The sequence below is a fragment of the Lygodium microphyllum genome, chromosome 10 (genome assembly GCF_053477565.2).
Source record: "Lygodium microphyllum isolate KBCC chromosome 10, Lygodium_microphyllum_v1.1.10, whole genome shotgun sequence".
Classification (NCBI taxonomy): Eukaryota; Viridiplantae; Streptophyta; class Polypodiopsida; order Schizaeales; family Lygodiaceae; genus Lygodium; species Lygodium microphyllum.
The window spans coordinates 95,813,061-95,827,619 of NC_141144.1; the positions used below are offsets into that span (position 1 = coordinate 95,813,061).

Consider the following 14,559-nt stretch of genomic DNA (forward strand, 5'->3'; position numbering starts at 1 on the left):
CCTTTTTTGGATGATGTGCCCATTAAGGGGTGTGCAGAAGAAGAGAAGAATGAGAGTCTAAATGAGCAAGGATGTAGATACTTTGTGGCTGATCATATTTCAGCTTGTGAGAAGATTTTGGTCAGGTTAGAAGAAGTGAACTTGACACTATTAGGGCAAAAATCTGTTTTTGGAGTAAATGAGATTGTCATTGTTGGACATATGTGTGGGTATTATGGTAGGAAACCCTCACCTGAGAAAGTGGATGCTATAAGCAAGATTAGGGAGTATTGTTCTACCACTTCAGAGGTACGGAGATTCATTGGAGCTTGTGTGTTTTATATGATTTGGATACCCCATTTTGCACACATAGTAGATTGTTTATACCAGCTGCTTCGAAAGGGACAGAAATTTTATTGGGATGAGAGCCACACTAGAGCCATGCGGAAATCGAAGAAGTTATTGCAGATTGCTCCTACTCTCAAAAAAGCGGATTATAATTGCGGAAGGCCTATTGTATTGACAGTTGACACTAGTCCAATTGGCATGGGTTGGGCTGTGGGTCAAGAAGATGCAGATGGAAACATGTATGCTATTCGGTTTGGGGCGAAAGTCCTAAATGAGAGACAAATGAGATATCCGCAAATCAAGAGGGAGTTACTGGGGATTGTTACGGCTCTCAAATGTGACAAGGAGTATTTTATTGGAGCCTCAGTTGTGGTAGAGACAGATTGCTTGCCATTGATAGGTATGATTACGAGTTGCTCTACTCCGGATATAGCTATGTTGAGATGGATTGCATACATCAAGTCATTAAATCCAGAATTTAAACACATAGCAGGGAAGGATAATCCAGTGGCGAATATGCTGTCTAGAGCTAGATATGATGATGAGGAGACACTACTTGTAGAAGCGGATGATGCATAAATTTTAGCCGCTATGGTTGATCATGTTTGCCATATCTATGATATTGTGGCTTTCATAGAAGAACTCTATGTTGGAGATTGGTTGCAGATTGGCAAATATCTTAGTACACTAAGCAAAAGAGATCAATGGATAGATGAAGAGTTCAAGAAGATCAGAAGAAAAGCCTATGGTTATTTTCACAAGGACGGATTTCTTTGGAAGCACCCGAAGAAAAGAGGTGGATTACCCTTGCAAGTTGTCTGTGATAAAGAGACGCAGTTACAGGTGATGAGGGAGTTTCATGAGAGTCCTTGGGCTGGTCATAGAGGAGTGTGGGCTACTTATGAGAAAATCAAGGAGAAATATTGGTGGAAAGGCATGTACAGAGATGTTTCTCACTTTGTAGAGACTTGCAGAGACTGTTAGATGTATTCCATAGTGCGTCATCGAGATGAGATTCATCCGACCTATCCGCTATGCATTCATTATAAGTGGGTAGTTGACTTGGTTACTATGCCTATGGGTCTATGGCAGATGAGATATATTCTTTTGGCTAGAGAGGATCTTACCAATCATGTTGAGGGCAGATCTTTGAGAGTGAAGACCACTACTGCAGTGTGTAAGTTCTTATTGGAAGAAATTTGCAGGTATGGCTGTGTGGGTAAGATCACTGCAGATCGCGGTGAATTGGATGCAGATGAAGCTAGGGAGTTTTTCTCTCAACTAGGAATCAAGTTGGCTTTAACCACAGCATATAATCTAGAGGGAAATGGAAAGAGTGAAAGAGGGCATCCGCCGATAGTGAAAGCATTAGCCAAAGCATGTAGAGGATGGATTGGAGATTGGCCGAGACTTCTACCATTTTCTTTGTGGGCTGATCGTACGACTCACAGTGTTACCACAGGATATATGCCCGCAGAGTTGATGTATGGTTAGAAACCGGTTATGCCGACTGAGACTTGTGCTTTGACTTGGTCAGTTTTACCTTGGCAGGAGGATTTGACGAGAGAGGAGCTCTTAGCTCTTTGGATCCGGTAGTTGGAGAGAAGACCAAAGGATATTTAGATGACAGGTTGAAGGTTGCTAGACTAAGAAATAAGGACAGGTTTGACAGCAGGCATCACTTGCGGCCTAAAGCAATAGAAGAGGGAGACTGGGTATTAGTCTTTGATAGCAGCCTTGAAAATCAGCATACTGCACTTCGGAAGATGGTGAAAAGATGGTTTGGGCCGTACATAGTCAGACATGTCTTTCATAATGCAGCATATGAGCTGACAAAATTGGATGGGACAATGCTTAGAGTGCCTATTGCAGGAAAAAGAATCAAGATTTTTAAGAAAAGAGATGATGAGGATTATGCATTGGAAGATTTTACAAGAGAAGAGCAACGAGAAGAAATTCCAATAGAAGAGATAGATGATATGACAGATAATCTTGCTGATATACCGGAAATACACAATGAAGAGTTGATCTATTCGTGGATCTTGACAATAATGATTATGTGTAGTTGGCCCATCCGGAGGATGCGCAGGATCAGAGGGGGTGGATGTCATACTGTTGCGCATTCGAGGTGTGGAATCCACCAAAAAGTTGTGTGTGTGGCATTTGTTACTTTGTACATACTTAGTCGTTGTGTTTGCATTTAGTTTTGTGTGGGCATTATAGTGGAGAGGGGGTTGGAGCAAGAGGAACTTAACTGTAATGCTCTGGTTGTGTATGCAAAGTCTGACATGCTTGGAAAAGCTCAAGAAGTATTTGACAATATTTCAGCTCGAAATGTCATATCATGGAGTGCATTGATTACAGGTTATGTTCAACATGGATATGATCAGTAAGCAGTGATGTGTTTTGTACAAATGCAGTTTGATCTGAATTACCCAGGAGTTACAGGTGCAATGGTACATCGTGGATTTTATACAGCCTACGTACAAGAATAGTTGGTGCAATTATGTCTATACTTGATGAAGTGGAAGGATTGGACATTACGGTTACATGACATTCTATGGAGGAGTGCACTGCAGGCTTGTGATCATTACGGATTGCAACTCCAGGAGGGCTATTGCTCAAGCATTGCCTAGAGGAGTTGCTAATAGTAGGGCATTAACATGGATGTTATGTTCAGCATCATTATATTGCAATAAGTGGGAAGTCAAAGCAGAGAACATGTGTAAGTTCTTGTCACAACCGGATGTGACAACATGGAATACAATGCTCTCAGCGCGTATTGAAACTGGGCCAAATGTTTTTCACTATATAATTGAGGGTGGTGTGTGCTACTTGACTATGTGTGAGCGCTTTTATCCTAACAAGTTGGCATTCCAATATCTTGAGGATTTGAAGAGAGAGTTTGAAAAGGTGAACAGATTTCAAATTGACACGGCTGCAAGACCATATGCGTTTATCAAGTTTGATACTCTTATTCACAAGACCAGAAAGCTTTACTTGGACACTTGTGAGAAAGAGCTTCGTGTCACTCAGTCAGGAAGATCCAAGTTATACATTTCTAGATGCTGATGACATAATAGACATCATGCTGGTAATAATAGAAGGAAAAGGGAAAAAGCAGAAAGAAAGGAGCCTGCTTTTGGCATGGAAGGAGGGCGAGGAAGAAGAAGGGGGAACCAGACTAGAAAATCAGGCGGCTTTTGAATGGAGAAAAGGAAGACAGGCTCAGATATTTTGAGATGACAGTAGATTATTTCTAGCAGATGTACAAATTCATTCCAGTTTTCGAGTGGAGGAGGCACATATGAAAGCCGTGCTGAAATGTTGCGCCTAGTTGTGGATTTAGTAGAAGCAACCTGTTTGCTGACAATCTAGAGTGGAGTATGGATGATCAGGTAACGAAGGACATTTTACTTGTGGATGCACTGGCAGAAAGACAGGCAATCGAGGGAAGCTTTATAGGCACTCTGGATCAGAGAGAAGGACATGCAACGGGCTTTCAGGAGATCGGTCAAGCTCTTCTCAAATGCTTATAAACCTTGTGAAGTAGAAGCTCGTGGAGAAGCGCATCAAGAAGTACAAGCAACCTCAGAGCGACCGCAAGATCTTCGACAAGCCAATCTGGCATAGGCTAAAGGGTATTGATTCTCGTGTCAGGCAGAAGTTTAAAGGATGCATATTAATGCCCAAAATTGGCTATGGAATGAACGAGAAGACTCGACATGTCCTTCCCAATGGATTGAAGAAGAACTCTACTAAGCTAGATCTTCCGATGATGCATAACAGGAAGTTTTGTACCGAGATTGCCCATAATGTCTCAACTCTCAAGCGCAAGTCAATTGTTGAACGGGCTGCACAACTCAACATAGCTGTGAGGAATGGTTTTGCGAGATTGCTGCAGTTATCTCCAACCACCACGAACGTGAATTAAGGCACAATTGGAATCAAAGGAGTTGCTCACATTCTACATTAAATGACTAAAGAATCTGAACAAATTAAGGCTTGTTGATGCTGGGCTTATATGGACAGAGCCGCACTCTAAGAGTTGAAAGTCTATATTGGAACAAGGGTATGTTGTTGAGTATGTTGTGGAAGATCATATGTGTGATAGCTGCTCTAGATTTGTAGCAAATCCAGACCAGTGAGTTGCTACAGTGCAAGTGAGACAGAAGGTTGACCACAAGAGAACATTCTTCTACCTTGAGCAAGTTATTCTGAAGCACAACTATGCAGCTCTGTGCTGCAAGTGCACTGGATGGCATTGTCAATTTGTGGCAAATTCAAGGAAAAGGGATTGACCTCTTATTGCTGAGCTTAATTGATTGTCTTTCCTTGGGACAGTGCATATATTCAGAGCTTATGCACAACGGAACAGTGTAACCATGTTCTTGAAGACTTGGATATTGGTCTTAGACAAGGACTACTTCTAAGTGAATCCTTGTTTTTCCCTCTTCTAAGTTTGTGTAGTAAAATTATGGATGTGAGATCTGTCAGACATAAACACATTTTATCAATAAGCAGTGGCAGCCCTTGCTGGAAATCTTATATGTATCTTATGGTGTTAGAGAGCTTGCTAGAGATAAACCTAGCCTTCTGCAAAGTCATAGAATCCAGCAATAAAGCATTGCCATAGAGTATGTTAAACTCGCACAGGGTTTAATAACTGCTGATCAGAAACTAGCCTTTGATTACTGGAATCGGTGGTGCTTGGATTCAATAGCTCTTCAGGCTGTGAACATCAAGTTTATTGAACATATGCATGTTAAATCGACAATCTTTGCATTCAATATGAAGAGTCTGGAGTTTACTGTTGCATAGCCTGATCTCATTTGATTAATCTTCTATCTTGGAATTTCTCAAGAACCTCTGTGATCGCAACTTTTCTTTCGAAAACCCTTCCACAACGTGTGGACCCATCTAGCCAGGCAGTCCATCATCAATGTCCGCATGTGTTGAGCTTGTCATCTCAACATTTCACCGTCGCGACCTCAATCGGGGAATGCACCCACACCACATGAGATACCACAGAGGCAAGACCAGGAAGAAGCATGTCAGCAAGCTAACCAAGACATATGGCCAAAGAGTGCTGACCAAGGAGGAAGGCAACCACCCAGCAACCTCCTCACCACTTTAGTAACCATGCCAGTAACCTTGAGCCTAGGAGATCTGCTTCGGAAGCACCCTTTCTTATGGCAATAATTAAAGCACTGGGTGGAGGAAAAGAGGAGCACACTGTCGTTGACTTGCAAGAGCAAGACCGGTCATGCAGATTCCAAGCCTAATGCTACACTCAGTTCCAAGGTCACTGCACGTCAATGCTTTCTGGGAAGGCACTGAGATGCATGCAGTCTTACCTATCTTAGCCTTGGGGGATGTAACATGAAAAGGAATCGTAGGCATAAGCGCCGGTGTTAGTGTCTTGAGCCACGTAGTTCTATAGGCATGGGGAAACCCACTCATGGAAACGGCTAGGTTCAATGTCACATTGGCCAACGGAATGAAGGTCAGACTATTCGAGGTCCTAAAGAGCTGGCTAGTGAAGGTCGCAGGGGTGTAGTTTTTCGTGAACTTCATTGTCATGAAGGGAATGGACTACGACATACTGCTAGGCCGACCCTAGATGAGGAATGATTGAGTTATTGAAGATTTGGGTAACAATCTCATCTTCTTGGGGAATAGAACAGAAGCGGTAAGGGTTGAGACGGATATCTGGAAGACTATCCCAGCCGACGTTGATGCTATCTCAACCATGCTAAAAGGTGATGCACAGGCAAGAAAACCCTATGGGTCATTGACCAAATACATCCCTTGCCCTGAGGACGAGCGGGATTGGATGCACGTCTTGGCAACCATTGACCTACTGTTCTCAGATGAGGAAGAGCTATATAGGCAAGCTGCTAAATCCCCAAGCATGACAACAAGGGAGCCCATCGTGCTACTCTACATGATGGCAAGAAGCTCACGTAACCCAGGGAAACTGGTCTCATTCCATGTCCCTACCAACAAGCTCGAGCTTCAGGAAATCATAGAGTACCTGACCGATAAACTGAAGGGCAACATGGCTGCCAATCTAAAACCCCTAAGTGATCTTTTGGCTAAGCCTGAGTGGAAATGGACCAAAATTCATGATCTGAACCTATTATACAATTGGGCTTTAGTCACCGACGAAAAGGAGATTGGAGAGGAAAGCCTAGGGGATGACGAGCAGTCAGAGGGGCAAGACTCTGATGATGAGGAGTACAAGGACTGCCGCTCTATTGGAGACGAGAGTGAAGAAGAATTAGACACGATAGAATATGACACTGAAGGGAGAACGATCGAACAGATCAAGGCAGATGCGATAGATCCTGATTGGAGCACATAGGAGCCATGGATTACGAGCAGGCAGGAGTAGCGCAACCATTGGTAGTTCCAGTGCTTAAGATGAATACACCTACTGAATTACGACCCCCTGGCGAAACTCCTTCCTCAAGCGAGGGATGTGAGTTTAACTCGGAGAGTCAGAAGTTAGTACGAAGAGTGAACTTGAAATACCCTAACCCTCTAAGGTCAGACGCACCAAAGGGGACTTGCCAGCCCACCTAAGGCGCAAACGGCTAAAGGAGGAGGCCAGGAAGTGAACTAAGGACTCAGAAGCAGAGAGGCAAAATAAGCCGCAAGATCTTCCCAAACGCTTCACAAAGTTTAAGAAGGGTGATATAGTGGTGATTCTACTAGGAGCAAAGAGACAAGGGCAAACTAGTGAGCCAATTGAGGGACCCGCCAAGGTCAAGGAAGTCAACTTGGTAGGGGAAGGCAAGAAGCCTCGACCTGTGTTCATTGTTGCTGACAACTTGACCAAGGATGAGAAGGCTAAACTTGTTGCTCTCCTATGAGACTATGTCGACGTGTTTGCCTGGTCCTTGGAGGAACTTAAAGGAGTCTATCCTAGGGTTGTGATCCATAATATCCCAATGGTTCCAGATGCGGTGCCAACAAAGTAACAACCTTACCCTATGAATCCCAAACATGCCTATGCAGTGAAGGAGGAAATTGATAAGCTCTTGAAGGCGGGATTTATATATGAGATTGAGCACACGGATTGGGTATCGCCTATAGTGATTGTTATGAAAAATAATGGTAAAATTCGAGTGTGCGTGAATTACAAGAAAGTTAATGCCGCTACGAAGAGGGACAACTACCCCTTACTGTATACCGAGCACATGCTGGAGAGAGTAGCATGCAAAGAAGCCTACAACTTTCTGGATGGCTTCTCTAGCTATAATCAAGTGCAAGTGCACCTTGATGACAGGCACAAGATTTCCTTCACCATGGAGTGGGGTGTATTCGCCTACATCGTTATGCCCTTTGGGCTAATGAATGCACCTGTGACCTTTCAATGATTAATGTGCACCATCTTCAAGGATATGCTTAGACGCGAGCCAGAGGTGTTCGTAGACGACTTATGTGTACACTCTAGTTGGACCGAACACGTAGAAAAGTTGAGAGCTATCTTTGAATAGTGTCGGTTATACAACCTCTTGTTGAACCCCTTAAAGTGCAAGTTTTGGGTGAAGCACGGATGTATCCTAGGGCACGTAGTGTCAAGGAGCTGCATTGCCATTGACTTCTCAAAAGTCAAGGTCATTATCGACCTACCACCACCCATTAACTACAAGGGCATTCAATGTTTCTTAGGCCATACGGGATACTATCGACACTTTGTACTGAATTACGCACTGATTGCTCGACCATTGTAGATCGTATTCGAGTGGATTGAGGAAAGCCAGTGTTCATATGAAGAATTGAAGAAGGCTCTCACCACTGCACCATCTTGTGAGACCTAGATTGGAGCATAATGTTTCATGTACACATAGATGCCTTTAAGTTTGCTATTGGAGCTGTTCTATGCTAGCTTGGTGAGCATAACCTAGATTACCCTGTGAGTTTTGCCAGCATAGGTAGCTCACTAAAACGGAGATGAACTATTCCACTACAGAAAGGGAAGAGTTATCCATGGTGTTTGCTGTAAAGAAATTTAGGCATTATTTGTTGGCCACCCCCTTCATCTTTTTCATTGACCATCAAGCCTTGCTTTATCTCGTGAACAAGCCGTGCACTATCGGTCGCATAGCTAGATGGTTACTTTTCTTGTTGGAATTCGATTTCTCTATGGTTGTACGTAAGGGAAAGTAGCACTACATGGCTAATCACATGTCCTGCATACCCACAGGAGAAGTTGCTGGACAAGGCATACCTGACGACCTACCGGACACTCATCTCTTTGGCCTGTCTAGCAAAAGAGACTTGTTTAGGGCCAATCTAACACGATATTGGGCTGATGATGTAGTTCAAGTGCTAGATAATGGTCTACCTGAGAGACCTATTGAGAAAGCCAGGCTAAGGAGACTTATCTTAAAGATCCAGCCATATCAATTGATCACCAGCCAACTCTATAGGCTAGGACAAGACATTTTGTTGCGGAGATATGTATGTGAGCATGAGATGCATGATGTATTGAGAGAAGTGCATGGTGGAATAACTAGAGGACACTTTAGTGGGGATACAACAGCCCATAAGGTGCTACAATCCCAACTATGGTGGCCCACTCTATTCCGTGATGTTGCTAAATTTGTAAAACACTGTGATGAGTGCCAGAGGACTAAGGTGCATGTGCGCAAGAATAAGATGGAGTTGACCCTCGTAATAGCGCGACAGCCCTTCAAAAAATGGGGCATTGACTTCATTGGACCTATCAGTCCTACGGATAGTACTCCCAGGCACGCTACATCATTGTGGCAACTGATTACCTGACGAAGTGGGCAGAGGCAAGAGCCACTAGGAAGAACGACGCTAGAACCACTACAAAGTTCTTGTGGAAGCAGTTCCTTTCACATTTTGGTTGTCCAATTGAACTAGTAAGTGATCATGGCATGCACTTCATTAATGAAGTGATATCCCACCTGCTCTAGACCTTCCTAATCATTCATAGAAGGTACTCGACCTACTACCCTAAAGCAAATGGCCAAGAAGAATCCACGAATAAAATCCTAGTCAACGTGCTTATGAAGGTAGTACCCACATCACGAAGTGACTAGGATAACAAATTAATGGCGGCCTTGTGGCCTATCGTACAGCTTATAAGACGGCTGTAGGATAGACGCGACTTATGGAATGGAGGCCATTCTACCCTTAGAGTTCTTTGCCCTTAGCTTAAGGATAGCAGCCCAGGAGCGTTGGGAGGGAAGAGAGGCTTGGACCAACCGCTTAGTGGAGTTAGAGCGTCTCACGGAGACTCGACTCTTAACCACCCACACTCTGATTTGTGAGAAGGCACGAAGAAAGATGTGGTTTGACAAGCATGTCAAACAATGAAAATTTGATCAGGGGGACCTTGTTCTACTATACTCTGTGAAGGGTCACAAATAGAAAATGAAATTTCAAGAACTATGACCTTTCTGAGTACGTACAATTAGTAGAATAAGCAATCTTGAATTGGAGATGCTCGAAGGTGAAGGAATAGGCTTTTTCAATGGCAGTCGCATGAAAAAGTACTATCCTCCTTCCCATCCGCATGAAGGTGAAGGAGATGCTCTAAGGTGAAGGAATAGGCTTTTTCAATGGTAGTCGCATGAAAAAGTACTATCCTCCTTCGCATATGTTGCACGAGCCACCTATGCTTGAAGCCCCTGTCAACATCTGCGTGGCCACTATTACCAAACGGACAGATCAAGATGAAGAAGCAGTGGCACCCACCTACCTACGAATCACGGTCACTGTAGAACAGACGCATTCTTTTGATGCCTTGATCGATGAAGGTGTCGACTATAATATCTTGATGCATGACCATTGGAAACACATTGGTCAACCTAAATTATAGCCCACAAACACTAAACTTAGCCCATTTGGGGGCAACACTTACTCACTCTTAGGAAAATGCAAAGTGTTTGTCTCTATCGAGTCTGAAAGTATACTAGTCTTCTTTTATGTGTTGCCAAACACTAAAGGGGCCGGTAATAAGTCACTACTAGGTCACACTTTTAAAAAGCAGATAAACTAGAATGTGGACTATAACCTAGATTGCATCCATCTTGCTATAGGCAAGGTGCACATAGTGACTACTTTCAACAAGGGTTATCTTGATCCTTCTACAATTGCAAAGCCACCTATAGAGACCCCTATGACCACGTCTATGACCAAGCCCAGGGAGAAGGGTTGTGATATCTCACCCCACGTTCAAACTGCTAGAACCAAGCCCACCAAGGCCATTCACAAGTCCAAGGAGTCCACACTCATATGGGTGCCAAAACGACAAGGGCCACCTCCTTGTAAACCGCAGAAACGTGCTTCTAAACGCAAAAACTATCAGTCACAGCCTAACAGGTAGCTCAGATGCTATCGACGTAGGTGCACGAACATGCTACAATGGATCCCCAAAGATCTCTTGCAAGCACAAGGATACTATGAGGACAACCCCTAGATATGGGTGCCTAAGAGTGAACATTCAAGAGGCTCAACTCTAAGCAACCTCACTCTACCTAGAGAGGCTTGCACATACGGAGCCCAGGCTGCAAAGCAAGCTGGACCAGCACTAGTTGTGATTAATGAATCCCAACACATTTATCGTCTGAAGCTAGATGCCCCAGAATTATCCAAGTCAGAGGAGTTGAGCACTCCCATGCCGCATTAGATAGAATGCAGCACACCTCCTATGCCATCGGAGCCCCCTGTAGCATCTCAAAGTGCTTCTGAGTGCAAAGTCCCATCTGTGACGCCATCAATGGAGTCACAATTGTCCAGCCCAATTGCACCATCACCATCACCAGGTCTTAGGCCTTCGTATGAAAGATGATCTTTCCTTTCATTGGCCAAGGATCTTGCTGAGACCTCGCGAGATGACGTAGTGACATGCATCAAGGCGTTAGATAACACCTTCACCACATTTGCTAGGAGCTATGAGAGGCTTGACCTAGGACTTCTCGATAAACCCCTTGCTTTTGATGTTCGTACGTTGCCATGCACTTGGGAAGACTATGAATTTATGACCATCAAACTCCCCAAAATTGCTGCCGAATTAATCGCTAATGGAGAAATATCAAAGGAGCAAGCCATTTTCAGAAGACTAATTACCTCGTACCGCGAGCTTGCTCGCTCTGCACTTGGACAAGAACTAGAGGAGCTCACCCAGCTTGCCAGCTCTGATTCTTCGTTCTTACAACTGTGGTATGCCTTGCGACTCCAATGGAAGAAAAAAGGCTGTCGCATCATGACCAATGCAAAGCAAAGAAGGGCAATCAAAACAATTGAACATGACCCTACTTATGTGGCACCTCTTTCCTTTAGGGTTTTGGCCATTACACGTAACATACACTTAGATGACCATGTGTTAGCCCACCCTTGCATTGACCAATTCCTTACGGAAGAGGAACTGCACATTGCTAGCCACCTCAACTCTAGGGACATCTTTCATGATGTCTTGACCTATATCACCCAAGCTTCCATACGACCATGTGAACTTGATCGTCATGTCCAGCTTGAATATAACCCTAACCTCTATACTTGGCTATTGGCCAAATAACTCACCCCACAAAGTCCATGTGAGTCCTCCTTCTTCCCTTGCTAATCCTAAGAAGGATTCCTTTAAAACTTAAGGAAGGGGGGGGGAGTGGAGCAAAGTGAGAGGCAAGTGATGTAGCAAGGTGCAGTGATGGATGAAAATGATCAACTAAATTTAAATAGGAAAGAATGCAAGGAGAAAATAGATGTTTCTTTTGAATTATTTCCAAGTTTCATACCTCTGAAGCAACATAGAAAATTGTCACATGCATTCTTTCCTGGGTTTTTGTTAGTGATGAGTCAACTCATAACACTAATATTGGTATGGTGTAATGACAGGCACCTACCATGGCAAGACAAGAAAAGGGGGGTAAACTTTCATTCATTGAAGAGAAGCTGACAAAGTATGGGATCAGTGTTGAGACACATGGATTAAGCCAGTTCACGTTCAAACATACCCTAAATTTAGACGATGCCATTCTAGAAGAGCTGGCAGTGAAGGAGTTGGTGGATAAATGCAACCTCCAAAAGTATGTAGAAAAGGTCAGACATGCTGTAGATTATAGCATGTGCACTGACTTTTTAAAGAGCTTTGATGAAGGTAGGAGCTATGGCACGGTCACAGTAAGGACTGGTGACCAGGAAAGAAGGGTGCAAGTGTCCCTTAATGTAGCTATCGTCGAGAAAGCCCTAGGGCTTGTGTCCAAGAAGGAGAGGTGCCCAAGAAGAGATGTATATACCATGATGGGAGTCAAAAAAAGACGACGTGCACACAATGGATGGAATTAGTTTGGCTGATATTCCAGATCCTGCAACAAAGATGCAAGCTAAAATGGTCCACACCCTTTTCTCATGACAGAGATACAACGCTTTAATGAAAAAAATCGGGGTGCCATTACTAGAGAGCATCACTGCAGGAGTTCTAGAGGAGGTTGATTGGAACGGTTTTGTGCACAAAACTATCAAGAGTTCAACCGCACTCCTGGCTCCAGCCACAACACTAGCTGGTGGGGAGTCTCCTGCTTCTACTGCATGATCCACAAGGAAAAAGCCTACCTCGAAAGCCTCCACAATCAGATATGGTGGTGTCCTAACAGCAATCATCCATGAGGCTATCAAGGATGCTGGTGTAGATGAAGAGAAAGCTGTGCATCAAAGCTCACCTCACTGCGAGGAAGAAGGCTCGAGTGAAAGGACAATAAGCGACAAAGGAGAGCCAGAAATACCACCTACTCAAGCGGCTAAACCACGTGAGCAAAAGAAGAGTGACAAGAGCCACCCAAAAGGAGAAGAAAGAAAGACTGAGCAAAGAAGAGTGAGCCGAGATGAAGAGGGCTCAAAGAGAGTCAAGAAGGGTGGAGGAGGAGTGAAGGAAAAAAGAAGAGGAAGAACTCGAAAAAATTAGAGAAGAATCAAAGAGGGCAGAGAAGAAGAGAGGCAAAGAAGGGCAGAGGAGGATGCCAAAGAACTAAGAATGAAAGAACTTACTAAGTTGGTAGAGGCCACTCATAGATCTGTCAAAGAAACCCATGGGGGAGGAGAGATCGATCCTTTGAGTCCCTGCCATGAAGCTGAAGCAAGTGGCAGTGTGGAAACGGCCCTAGTAGTTATAGGCAAGGGCAAGTCCCTGTTGCACCCCCTGCCTTCCTCCTTTGTGCTAGTACCAATCGACACCACAACCACAACCACCCGCAACCCACGCCCTCTCTAGACACGGCCCAATTGATGAACATGATGTAGCTACTTGTCAGTAAAGTGGTTGAAATTGTACCAGAAGCCATATATGCCTCTTAGCGTTTCATCTCACCTCTTACTCCAATTTCAATAGAGGAGAACCTACTTTGATACCATGTCAAAGAATAGGAGAGAGAATCATAGGCAAAGAGTTGGAGTAGTGACCATAGTAGTTAGCTCTAATCCATCTTCATCTTCATAATTCCTCATTTGTCTTCTAGACACTGGGAGTAAAACACAATAGTGTTATTGTCTAGGTCTACAACTAACTAAGGTTCTAACTGTGGTTAAGTTACTAACTCAACTTGTTGACCATACACATCATAGAGCTAAGCTACAACAGAATAAGTCAGGTGAGCTAATGAGATTGATGTTTGACATCTCTCTCTCTCTCTCTCTCTCTCTCTCTCTCTCTCTCTCTCACTCACTCACTCACTCTCTCTCTCTCTCTCTCTCTCTCTTTCTCTCTCTCTCTCTCTCTTTCATCAATGTCCCCACTTAGGCTACAACTTCTAAGTTTAAAATAGCATTCGTTAAAGGCTCATTGGTCCTTCATTCTTCCTTGTTACTATCATCATGAGCACTATCCATCGCATAATAATGCCCTCAAGGTAGTTCTTTGTCACCACACTTGTGTGGATTTTTACCCTACTCAAGTCCCCTTCTTGTGTAAGGATGGGCTAAGACTTTACAATTGTCTCTTTGTTTGATTCTCCACTAGAATTGGACTCTATTGCAAAATTGAATGAGAGATATTTCATCGTGTACCTTACATGGCACTACTTCATGGTTAGATTATTTATCGGTCACATAAGGGGAAACATCTTAGCTTCTTTCCTTCTTGTCAAAGAACCATTAAGAAATAAAGCCTTATTTAACTTGATCCACTTGTGGTACATTCTCTACATAGAGGAGCTTTAATCAATCTGAAGGGAACCATCCTCATTCCATCCATCATGA

At 43.7% G+C, this 14,559-nt stretch overlaps 1 pseudogene; it reads left to right on the forward strand.

Annotated features, from left to right (window-relative positions):
* Positions 1 to 3,856: 3,856 nt before the first annotated feature.
* Positions 3,857 to 13,659, forward strand: LOC148030313 (large ribosomal subunit protein eL32z pseudogene; annotated as a pseudogene).
* The last annotated feature ends 900 nt before the right edge of the window (positions 13,660 to 14,559 follow it).